Source organism: Protopterus annectens, chromosome 1.part1 (assembly GCF_019279795.1).
Source record: "Protopterus annectens isolate FY-2018-M chromosome 1.part1, PAN1.0, whole genome shotgun sequence".
Taxonomy (NCBI): Eukaryota; Metazoa; Chordata; order Ceratodontiformes; family Protopteridae; genus Protopterus; species Protopterus annectens.
In genome coordinates this window covers 15,423,379-15,435,686 of record NC_056726.1, presented here as the reverse complement: position 1 = coordinate 15,435,686, position 12,308 = coordinate 15,423,379, and the positions used below count along the sequence as shown (strand labels likewise).

General features: G+C 40.5%; 1 protein-coding gene across 3 annotated transcripts in view; it reads left to right on the top strand.

Moving 5' to 3' along the window:
* The window catches only part of PDZD2 (PDZ domain containing 2), a 2,738,687-nt gene that overhangs the window by 1,557,472 nt on the left and 1,168,907 nt on the right, over window positions 1–12,308 (top strand). The window contains exon 1 of one of the 3 annotated variants that reach the window (XM_044073386.1): window positions 11,362–11,786. The exons of the other annotated variants lie outside the window; for them this stretch is intronic. The gene's annotated coding sequence lies outside the window, so the exon portion shown is untranslated. Of the gene's footprint in view, window positions 1–11,361; window positions 11,787–12,308 lie in introns of those variants that run through there. 3 annotated transcript variants of the gene reach the window in all.

Genomic DNA, 12,308 nt, shown 5'->3' with positions numbered 1-12,308 from the left:
TAGATCATACCTGCCTACATATTTTTCTGATTTAAGCAAGCAAAATACATTAAACTACAAACACAACTGTTTAGATGTACTCTGCTTGTTCTTCAGAACCAGACAGTGCTGCAAATGATAGGGTATATCTCAAACTATGCTATATAATTGGTGAATGGTACATCGATACCCATGGTATTAATGTACAGATATAACTGGCTGAAAAACAAGACCACCAATTCACAACAGCATAGCAAAGCACCCTGAAACATGGGTGAAAAAATAAAAATGGCGACCTTTTTTTTTCACTTTCAGAAAATGCTTTTTACGCAGTATAGCGAGTGTAAACAAAATAAGTGAAAAAAAGATGAAAGTAGCATGTGTATGTGTTTGTATATCTAATAGATACAGAATGAGACAGAGTAACTGTAAGCGAATGAGAAATTATGAACTGAGCGCGTACCTCTCAACTTCTTTGCTCAAGAATTGCGGAAGAAAGTCAAGGATATATGGGAGAAGGACCTAAAATAAGGGTCAGTCTTGAACAACCTATATTTTCTGAACAATAAAAGTGTGTAACTATATTTGGCTTTATTAACTGACCTTCAACCCCATTGGTTTAACAGAAAATCAAACATTTTGGAGTAACAGACCAAAATTAGAGCCAGTTGAGAGGTTGGAGGGTTCAATGCCTTACACTGTGTGATTTTCTTTCCATTCCTTTGATCACAGTGAGACATCTGAAGTGTACTAAGTGAATAAAGTTACTGTAATTGCTGGGCAAGTGTGTGTGTTTGAGTATGTGTGGGCATTAAATACTTACACAATATATATTTTGGATGTATAATACTTTCTCCATTAGCAATTATAAATACCACAGCAAGATTGAAACATTAGGCAAAGGAACTATTTTACATCAAAAATAAATTAAAAAATTGATATACTAATAAAAAAATACAATCCATTCAACAGCCAATTATCTATGCTCAGTAATGCCCTCCAGGGTGAGGATTATAGGAGAACTAACCGACTATCTAGAGGCTCATAGCACTTATGGGTGGTCCATTATTTCCCCACTAGCACCTTCCTCATCAGACATTATTGTTTGTATAGGAGCACTTTGGGTGTTTCATTCTTTTCTCCAGCCTGCTTATGTGCATATTTATTGGTAAATGTCTGTTTTCCCTGGTATCTTTTTGATCTAGAAGATACTGTCTGTAGATCTTCATAAATAAAAACAGCTGCAAAAAAGGTATACAATGCAGAAAAGAGACAAGTCTAATGTGTTTGAACTAATAACCTATTTTCTTTGTTTTATTTTGATATATTAGTGAAACATGTTTTTCCCTTTGTTCACCCTTAAAATATTCCAGTAATCTGTAATTATTTATAGTCAGTTATTTGAAACATTTGCATGGTGCAAAAAGTAAGGGAGGTCCTCAGAAAATATAGGTTATAGTAGTAGGGTCAGGATGTTTGAAATAGAAAATGAATGCAACCTTTCCTCCAGCTGCTTCTTGTCATGTAGGAAGATGTTTGGAAGGTATGATTTCATAGGTTCATAGGTAAGTACTAAGCTATCTGCCCAAGGGCATTTATAAGCCTAGCCAAAATGTGTTGGCTTTCACCACCCCCTTAGATTAGTTTCCTGTGACTCTGTCCAGCAGAGCCATTAGTTCCCTGTGCCACTGCAGTGATCCGCGGGGTAAATTTTCTGTTTCCATCCACCCATCAAGGTTTCTCTTGAAGAGTGTTAGTGAGGGGCTCTCCCTGATGTATATTGGAATCCTGTTCCAAAGCATGGGGAGTCTCTAGGACAGGAATCTATCCCTCCAACATGTCCTATTTATCATTGTGGTAAGGTTTATATCTATAGAGAGTGAGGCTTTCTGGGATTTGTTTTTTTGTTAGGTGGAGCATGTCTATCAATTCTGGGTTGGACATGGCCTTGAATGTCAGGCAGAGATCACCTCTGAGTAAGCGGTATGCAATCGAGTACAGCTGGAGTTTCTTGAGTCGGACTGAATAGGGCATCTGTTTGAGGCCAGTAATCCTCTTGTTGAGGTACTTTTTTGGTCTTTCCAGCTGTTGCAGGTGTCTTGTAAGGTACATCCCAAATGGGGCATTGTATTCTATGATGGATCTAATAAGCGATGAGTAGAGAGGCACAATAACCTCTTTTGTTCTAGATGCAAACCCTTATGTGATTAGGTGGGCCACATAGAAGGATTTTCTAACCACATTGGCAATATGATTATCAAAGGGGAGATTACTATCTACTTGGGTCCCCAGATCCCTTATTACATTTTCTGTATTTAGGGGACTACCACCTATGTGGTAGTTTGCGGGTGCTTTTATTTTTTCCAAAGGGGATGACTATGCATTTTTTGGCATTTAGCTTGAGGTCATGATTTTGACACCAGGTATCCATCTCAGTGAGACCCTTCTGGAGGGTGTCTGTATTAACCGGAGAATCAATTATGGCCCATAGTTTGCAGTCGTCTGTGAACTTGGTCAGCCGTAGTCCTCCTATGCTTGCCTGTACCTCTGAGAAGTATATACCGAACAGGAGGGGTCCTAGGACTGAGCCCTGGGGGACACCATTTGTAACCGGTTTAGAGTCGGACATAGAGCCTGCAACTCTCACCATATGGGTTCTATCCATGAGCCAGTTGGCAACCCATCTTGTGACGTAGGGGTTTATGTTCAGGCTGGTGAGCTTGTCTATAATACCAGAATGGAGAATGGTGTCAAAAGCCTTTGCGAGGTCTAGGTAGGCTGTTCCCTCATCTAATGCCTTGGTAACTGTCTCAAAGAAGTCCACCAGGTTTAGGAGGCATGATCTGCCCTTAACAAAGCCAAACTGGGTAGGGTCCAAGGTTTGGAGGTTCCCAATGTCTCTGTTAATGAGTTCCATGATGATGCACTCCATAGCCTTGCAGACCAGGCTAGTCAGGCTTATAGGGCGGTAGTTCCCAGGGTCCGTTGTGGCTCCACCTTTGTAGAGTGGGATAACTGTTGCTGTGTGCCACTCTGTGGGTACATACCCTGTAGAGAGGATGAGTTTGAACAGTGTGTTTAGGTGAGGGGTTAGTCCATTTTGGAGCTCTTGTAAGACACAGCCTGGGACACTGTCCGGTCCCATTGAAGCTGTGTTTTTGGCTTTGGATAGGGCTGTTTAAACCTGTGTGTCGGTGATTGACGGGGCCCTACATTCCTCTGGTATGGTTATAGGCCCTATAGGGGGTGAAAGGGGGTAAAGTTTGCACTAAACCTGTCTGCCAGAATGTTGGCAACATCAGTCGGTCCAGTGTATTTTGTGCCATTCTGCACTAACTCAGAGCAGATCTGAGAGTTTCCACTTAGGTTCTTGACATAGCTAAAGAACGCTTTGTGGTTATCTTTGGAGTCATTGGCAATTTTTCTGTCGAAACTAGCCTTGAATGATTTAATGAGGGATCGTAGCTTCTTGCTGATACTGATCAGGGATGAATTTCCTTCTTGGGATTTTACTCTTTTCTGTATTAGTTTCCTCCTTCTGTTGTATAGCTTGTTTATGGCAGGGTTCCATCAGACTGGTTTCCTTTTCTTGGAGGAGTGAGTCTTGGTTTTACTTGGGATAGCGTGATCCATGCATTCCTGCAGATGCTCATCGAGTGCCTTTGTAAAGGTTTCAGCAGCTTGGACAGCATTGTCCTTAGCATGGGGGCTGTGAACCTTTCCACCTCAGTCTTAAGTAACGTAAAGTTTGCTTTTGAAAAGTTTTTCATGGTGGTTTCCTTGATTGGGGTTGGGGGCGGAATGTGACTATCCAGAGTGATTAGTCTATGGTCTGATCTAACTAGCAAGGGGTTGACCTCCGGTGTGGAACACTGGTCACCTATGTTGGTGATGACCAGGTCCAATATGTTCCCTCTGGTGGGGGTGTTGACCAATTGATCCAGGGCATTCGTGTTTATAAATTCTAGGAAAGGTTGAGCAAGGGAGTTAGTACTTGCTTAGTTCTCCCAGTTTGTTTGGGTAATTGAAATCACCCAGTATTAGTGTGTTTGGTAGGACCTTCATATTTCCCAATATCTCCAGAAATATGGAATGGGGGTCCTGGGTCATGGTGGGCGATCTGTAGCAAGCTACAATTTGGATTGCAGTTTTTCCTGTTGTTAGTTGCACATGGAGGTTTAGACTTCTAGCATTGAGTAGCATTACCCTCAGTTTTTGGTTACTTGTGCTATTTATGGTGGTGGGTTTGTCTTTTGAGCCTTGCCTAAAAAAGGCACTATGGGGGCAGCAAGAGCCTTGGCCAGCATTCGAAAGCCTAAGGGTGACAGGTGCAAGCTATCTCTTGCGAAGCAACGTGGCTTGTCGAGCATGTCATCCCAGGCAAACAGATACTGGATCCCCTTTGAATGACACCAGAAACTTAGCCAATTGTTGAAATTGATCATTTTTTCTTTATACTGTGGCATCATTCTTAGTGAGGGCAGGATGCTACTCAGGGTTAGGGTCATACTGGCCTGGGCTACATGATCAGAGAGCTCTTCCATGTCTCTTTTCATGTAGTCCAGGGAGGTACATGTGAGGTCATTCACACCAACATGGACAATGACAGAGTCGTATTTGTACTTGTTCTGGAGTGACCTGAGTGCTTGTGTTATGTGGTGGATCCTGGCGCCCGACAGGCAGCTAACTGTAACCTTCTCCTTGTCCAGCCTAGTTAGTGGGACATCAGTGTGCCTGACTATAGATTGGCCTATTACTAGTGTGTTGGGTATGTTATTTTGCCTTAAGGGCTGTGATTTTGTGGCACACTGATTATGTGAAGTATGTGTTTCATGGTTGGTGATGGGGTATGGAGGTTGCTTGGATGTCTGCTTTGGAGGTCTCTGTTGCTTTTGCAGATTTTTATTTAGAGCCTCCGAGTATGTTTTCATGTATTCATGTGTGTTATTTGTCGGTGCTGGTTTATTAGGTCTATGTAAGACTGGTGGTGTGTTGCAAGTATTACCCTTCTCCTCTTGACTGTCTGTTCCAGTCTTGGGTTGAGAAAGCTTTGCCTCCAGTTTGACTGTATAATTGCATCTCTTGCATATATTAGTGTTTGGTGGTAGGAGGAGAGGATTGTCTGTGTACATGAGGCAGTTGTAACATTGCCTCAAAATGCCCAGATTCACCAGTTGGACTGAAGAGTACACCAGAAACTGCCCATTGAGTATGCCTGAATAGGTAGAGTAAGCTGTTTTTCCTGATTGGCTGGTGGGGACAAGTAGAGAGCCTTGTCCTTCTGGACAGTATGGGGGGGGTCTAGTGCTAGGGTTAATTAGTGCTTGCTATGAGTTTTAAGCAAGTGCTTGACTGTGAAATTAATGGTTTGAGTGCCAAAGTTGAAGGTTTGTCTAGTTCCAAGGGAAAAATTGAAGACTACACTTTGTGGAGCCGACAATAGTTTAACTCTAGCTAACCGGCACTGCCCGGTGAGCAAAACCGTGCAAATGCAGTTTTTATAGCAGGGAAGTGAAAGAGAGAAATTAGCCCAGAATGGCCAATAAACTACTAACTTCTGGGCTGAAACCACTCCTCCAGGGACAGATAGGCTGCTCAAAGCTCCCCTCTGTCACAGGTGAACAGAGAAACTTCCTTCTATCCAAGTAAGGTATGGGCAACACAGAAACAACTTGTAACACAGCCCTGGATTCAGCAATAACCTGAAAACTGGACTATACTAGTTCAGAAAGGTGGGAAACAAGTATATATATATATATATACACACATATATATATATATATATATATATATATTTTTTTTTTTTTTAGTTTTTTTTTTTTTTTCAGAAAATAGAGCAGATACAATCAAAACAACACTTTAAATGCACAGAAAATGCTATAGCCTACAACAGTTAAATAGATTATTTAAACACAAAAAATGACTTAATATGTAGCAATAACAAACTTTTTAAATCACAGATTCGATAAAAAAACTGGCGTTTTAGGCAGAATTAGTTAAGACAGCAAGAAAAACAGAAAAATGATACTTAATCACTCCAAAGTCTCTCTTTTGTCTCTGCTGCTGTAGACTCTGCAGAACACCTGGAAGGCACTTGCTGAGTGGAATACAAGCACAAAAACTGTGCAAATGCAGTTTTTATAGCAGGAAAGTGAAAGAGAGAGAAATTAGCCCAAAATGGCCAATAAACTACTAACTTCTGGGCTGAAACCACTTCTCCAGGGACAGATAGGCTGCTCAAAGCTCCCCTCTGTCACAGGTGAACAGTGAAACTTCCTTCTATCCAAGTAAGGTATGGGCAACACAGAAACTTGTAACACAGCCCTGAATTCAGCAATAACCTGAAAACTGGACTATACTAGTTTAGAAAGGCGGGAAACAAGTATATTTTTTTTTGTTTTTTTTTTCAGAAAATAGAGCAGATACAGTCAAAACAACACTTGAAATGCACAGAAAAGGCTATAACACTTTACTGTGTAGCCTGCAACAATTAAACAGATTATTTAAACACAAACTTTTTAAATCACAGAAACACTAAAAAAACTGGCATTTTAGGCGGAATTAGTTAAGACAGCAAGAAAAGCAGACAAAATGATACTTAATCACAGCCCTTGATTCAGCAGTGACCTGAAAACTGGACTTGACTAGTTCAGAAAGATGGGAAACAAGTATATATATATTTTTTTCAGAAAATAGAACAGATACAATCAAAACAACACTTTACACAATTAACCAGTTAAAAAGCTCAAAACTGAGCCCTGTTCCAACAGTCTTCAATCAGACAAGTTCTAACTGCAGACTCCTGCCACTAGGGTACAGAGAAACCTTCTCCAAAAACGACGGCCTGGATCAGTGCACAAGTTATACAAACAAAGCTAGATCCAGCAGGCTTGAATCTAGTCTATGCTACAGCAAACAAGGTGTACTGACTTCATAAAGAAACAGTTCAAGTAAGCATGCGCATTAAGCCTTTAATCAGAAATTCCCAGCTCAGAAGGGCAGAATCTAGCCTGTCCTCCCACAAGAGTGCAGACCACAAACCTTCTTAATGTAAAATAACTGGCCCGAAGCCCAAGTGCTTAACCCAGAACTAATACACTTTTAGAATAACAGACACGGAGCCTTCAATCAGCAGTTCCCAACTTAGAAGGATGTACGCTACCTGTCCTGCCACAACAGTGCAGACCACAAACCTTCTTGATGTAAAACAACTGTTTGAAGCCCAAGTGCTTAAACCAAAGGCCTTAGAATAACGGTTACAATTTAATCAGGCTGCTAACAAGCAGTAATAAAGGCAGCAGAATAAATTCAGTTGAGTACTTTTAAGAAGAGGCAAAAGCAAAATAAGGTAATAAAGTAGGAAGAAACACAAATACAGTAAAGCAGATGAAGTGGAATTTTTTTTTGTAGAGGGAGGAAACAGAGCAGATTAAGATACTATAGGGGAATGTCCTTCCCAAGTGCTCTCTCTGTACACAGCAGAGGAGATGGGACTGGTAGGAGTATCTGAAATCAAAATATGATCTCACTGTACTCAGTTGAGTGAGCAAATGAGATGGGTTCAGGAGGAGTGTGCAAAAACAGATTTACAGCAGGGCCGGACAATTCCAAAGCCATCAAGATTAACACTACAATAGGAAACAGGGAGGGGAGTGGAGAAATAACTGCAGATAGACAGAGACACACAATATTTACTGAATCAGATCTTAAATAAATGCAGAGAAAAGTATACTTAAATCAGCTTGTGTCCAGTTGATATATGCAGACAAGTCTCAGTAGCCAGCAACTCCGATTAAAATGATTACTAGAAATGTAACCAACACAGATTTTAATGCAAGCAGAACCTCCCAGGCTAACACTAACACAGGAATTTCAAAGCAGTCTAACAACTTTCAATGAGCCCAGATGGCTACACTTTTTCACACTTTAGGCAGCTAACTGCAGATAGACAGAGATACACAATATTTACAAAATCAAATCTTAAATAAGTACATAGAAAAGTATACTTAAATCAGCTTGTGTCCAGTTAATATATGCAGACAAGTCTCAGTATTAAATATTATCTGTAGATTCATTACATTATACATGAGAAACTTTAGTGCTTATGAGAATATTCTGAAACTAAATGTGGAACTTTTCCTTAAAGAGAGTTTACTTACTGAGTTGAACATACCTGTAAATGCAGTTAAAAAATCCCTTTTGAGCAACCAGATGTGTGTGTGACACGTGAGTTGTACATAAGTAAAAAAGGTATGCAGTTTTGTGTGTGTGTGTGTGTGTGTGTGTGTGTGTGTGTGTGTGTGTGTGTGTGTGTGTGTGTACACAAGCAAACGCCTGGATCTTTGGCTTAGAGGGATGGTGCTTTGATTGTGACCCAGGTGACCAGGGTCCAGTTGACAGTCACACTACTATAGAAGCCAGACAGGGAGAGGTGGGAGTGAAGGATTATGGCCCTCTCACTTGTCTTGGGAGGATGGGCATGTTTGTATGCACTCAAGGTCATATTGGCTTTGGCTGGTGTGATTTCCCCAGTGGAGTCAGCAGAAGACACCATTTTTAAAGAAGGGGGCAGGGCTGCTTAGAAGGAACACCCCTTCTATACATGAGGGAACATCCTCCGTAGTCAGCCCATTTCACATCACTCCCTGGCAGTTCACTGAATGTGCGCTGGGGACAGGGCCATTAAAAAAAAAAAAAGCATAAATCTCAATACACCTTTGATGGCTGTCTAAATGATGGCCCCTCCCAGATGACTGCCACTCCACTGATGGGGAACAAATGGGCTGATTGACTAGGAGGTGGCTGATGGCTGGCAGACAGCAAAGATAAAGTGTGTAACAAAACAAAAAAAAGCATTAATGGGCCCACCAGACTGGGAACCTGAAACTGGGACCTATGTACCTATAGAATGACTTGTTGTTGGCCACCCTTTTAGTAAGATTATAGTCATAATCTGCTTTGGCATGAATAATAACCAGGCCCAGTTCACCTTGTCTTGAAGTGCAGTTAAGGCTGTGTTTGTTAACCTGTGATGGACATATTCTGTACGTTGTTATCCTACTTCTCTTTTAACAGTCAGGACTGTGGTGAAAGCCCTTATGACTTTTATGGGATGAAAGCTCTCAGTTAAGTTTGACTCTTGCATTAAATGTTATCATATTAGCTTATCATGGTGGTCTGAATTTGTTTTATATCTTGTTTGAGGGACCAGTATATCTCTCGCAGAAGATACTGCTGTTCTGTTACAGACTTCCCATCCACATGAAACAAAGATCATCTCTATCTATATTCAAGCGCAACTTGGATCTATGGATGGCAAATGGAAAATTTACCCCAGGACTGCCCCCTGTACTACTAATGCACAGAGGAAGCTCCTAAATGCTTAATCCTTTGTGTGGGTCTCCTCAAATTATCTATGATGTGATCACAAATATTCTTATTAGGGGTAATATATAATTATCAATCATGGGATGGGTAAAGCCAATCTATAACCAAATGGGACAGGTTATTTCGAGCACAAAAAGGGAAATTGGCTAGGCTTAAAATGGCCCACAACGGAAGCTAGCCTAGTACTTACCTATGAATCTTTCAACATAAAAGTATATAACTTTGGAGGAACCAAACACTTTTGCATCACTCATTGGATAAGGACAGGCACATATCTTTCTAAATGGAGGTAATACAATATGGGGCAAATTAATAATGGAACACTGTAATTGTTAAAGACGTGGACTGGTGAGTGACCATAGGTTCATAGGTGTGTACTAGGCTAATGACCCTGGAGCATTTACAAGTCTAGCCCATAGAAGTGCCCTGGCATCATGCCGCCCGACATTAGTTCCCAGTACCTCTATCAAGTAGAGCCACTAGAGTGATCCCCAGGGTGAACTTTCTATTTCCAATCCACTCATCAAGATTTCTCTTGATTAGGGCCAGTGAGGTGCTCTGACATGTATAGGAAGTCTGTTCCAGAGCATGGGCAGTCTCTGGGTTATGAACCTATCCCTCCAGCATGTTCTGTTGATTGACCATAATGGAATATTAAGACTGATGGTTGGGGGAATGAATTGGAAAAGGAAATAGCATGGTCTGAGATGTAGATAACCTTCAGGAGGGTCTAGATCAGACAAATAATTTGTGCTAGAACCATGGCCTAGAACTAAATGGAAGTCAAATAGCCATGCAAATTACAACATTAGTAGTGCATCCCTAAGAGTAGACTCAAGTGCATCCCTAAGAGTAGACTCAAAGGTGAGATATGTAGTTACACTAATAGATGATAGTCTAAACTTTGATTGTCATGTGTCCACAGTGGTGAGAAAGTCCTTCTATGTGGCAGAACCTATAAGTAAAGGTATGGCCTCCAGTTCCAAGTAAGTTATAGTCCCGATGTGCTCAGCCATCATTAGACCAATAATTGAGTACAATGTGCCATTTGGCATTTACTTGACTAGGCACTTACAGCAGCTGGAGTGACCTTTGAGGTTCATCATAAAGAAATTACAGGGTGCAAATAACATGTTGTTTGTGGATAGACTAAACCCATATCCCTTTACTCTGTTTCCTACCTACTATTAAGGGGTGACCAATGCCTGACCTGCAAGCCACTCCCAAATCCAGCCCTGTTGGAGCTGCTACACATCTGCAAGTCAGACAGCACAAGAGTCACCCAATCTAGGGATCTAAACTTAGTTAGCAACTCAAACAAAATATGCTGGAGAGACAGATGTGTCTCGGAGATTGCCCCTTCTTTGGAACAGGCTTCCTATTCACATTAAGCAGAACCCTTCCCTGTTCATCTTCAAATGCAGTTTAGATCAACTGATGAGGAATAGCAAATTCACACCTGGGATAGTGCATATGTCCCTTATGGACAGGGACAATCTATAAGATACTCAATGCATAGGCACAAATCCATGCCATCCTGTTGCCCCTTGGGGCCACATATTGGGTAAAACTGGATTATATTGGCTAGGCTTGTAAGGACTCTTAAACCATTAGCCTAGTAATCTCCTATGAATCTATGAAATCAGAACTTAAATGGCATATAGTCTCCTTATCGTGAAGTTACATCATTAGTTTTATTGTTTTATCTTCATGTCCATGTCTCTGCCTGTGTTGTCTCCCAGGACATTAAAATGTTACAACGTATGGCATGCAATGAATGCATGTTTGAGGAATCCTTCATTTATGTGCTCAAACTGACCAAGCTATCCCAGTTCCTTAGGTTATTGTCACTGTTTCTGTGTAGTGTAATACAGGATTCAACCACTGCAGGTCAGTGGTATGGCCATCCCTCCAGTTCTGCCGTAAATCAGCCAAGAAATGGAAAAGTGCCAAGTTGTTTGAACTTGCTGATAAGTAACAAACACAGGCAGATCATATGATGTTATCTGCTGAACTAAGAAAACTTACTGAGGAATACAAATTTAAATATTTAAAATGCAGCTGTTAATCTGCTTAAAACTGAACAGGAAGCTGAGCCCAAACAAACACTGTTCTCAGTCTCTCTCTCTCTCTGCTGTAAGTAAGGAACAAAGTACAAGTGTGTGTTTCATCACTCGTTTAGTCAGAATGTGCTGCCATCAATGTGAAAGATTCAACAGGTTTTCGTTTATCACAGAATGCAACCCCATTGAAAAAAAAATGTCTTTGTCGTCATGGAAATGGGAGCTGAATGAACACTGAGAATGAGTATGATTCAGTTGTTTCTGATGTGCTGGGCTGCTTAAGGGGATCACTGCTACTGTATTCTGTGACAGATCGCTTACATTAGTCTCCCAGGACTTGCTTTAATCTTTGTCAGAGTAAGTTAAGGATGGCAGATTTTTTCAAACTTGGAAACATGACACACACTTTCTTATCGTTTAAGATGTTATTTCATTTCTATCTATAGACATTGTCTGTATATATCTATCTATTTATATCTATCTGTCTATATATATATGTGTGTGTGTGTGTGTATGTGTATTTATTTAAATTGTTTATTCAGTGTTCTTTATGTCTTTCTATTTTTGTGCATCTGTATACACACCTAGCAAATGTAATGCATGTTAATTTCTTATGTAACACACTCATCTTCTTAATTAGACTGTGTGCTTCCCATCTCTTGCTTGGATCTATGTTTTTTTTTTCTATTAGCGCATCTAAGAGAATATGTAATATATATATATATATATATATATATATATATATATATATATAGTTGTATACATACATAGATGCAAGAAGTAATGGCACATGTCATGTACTGACTCTTTTGACTAGCTACAGGATATTCAGATTATTGTTTGATATGTTTGCTCTGTACCTCATAGAATTTGTGATTT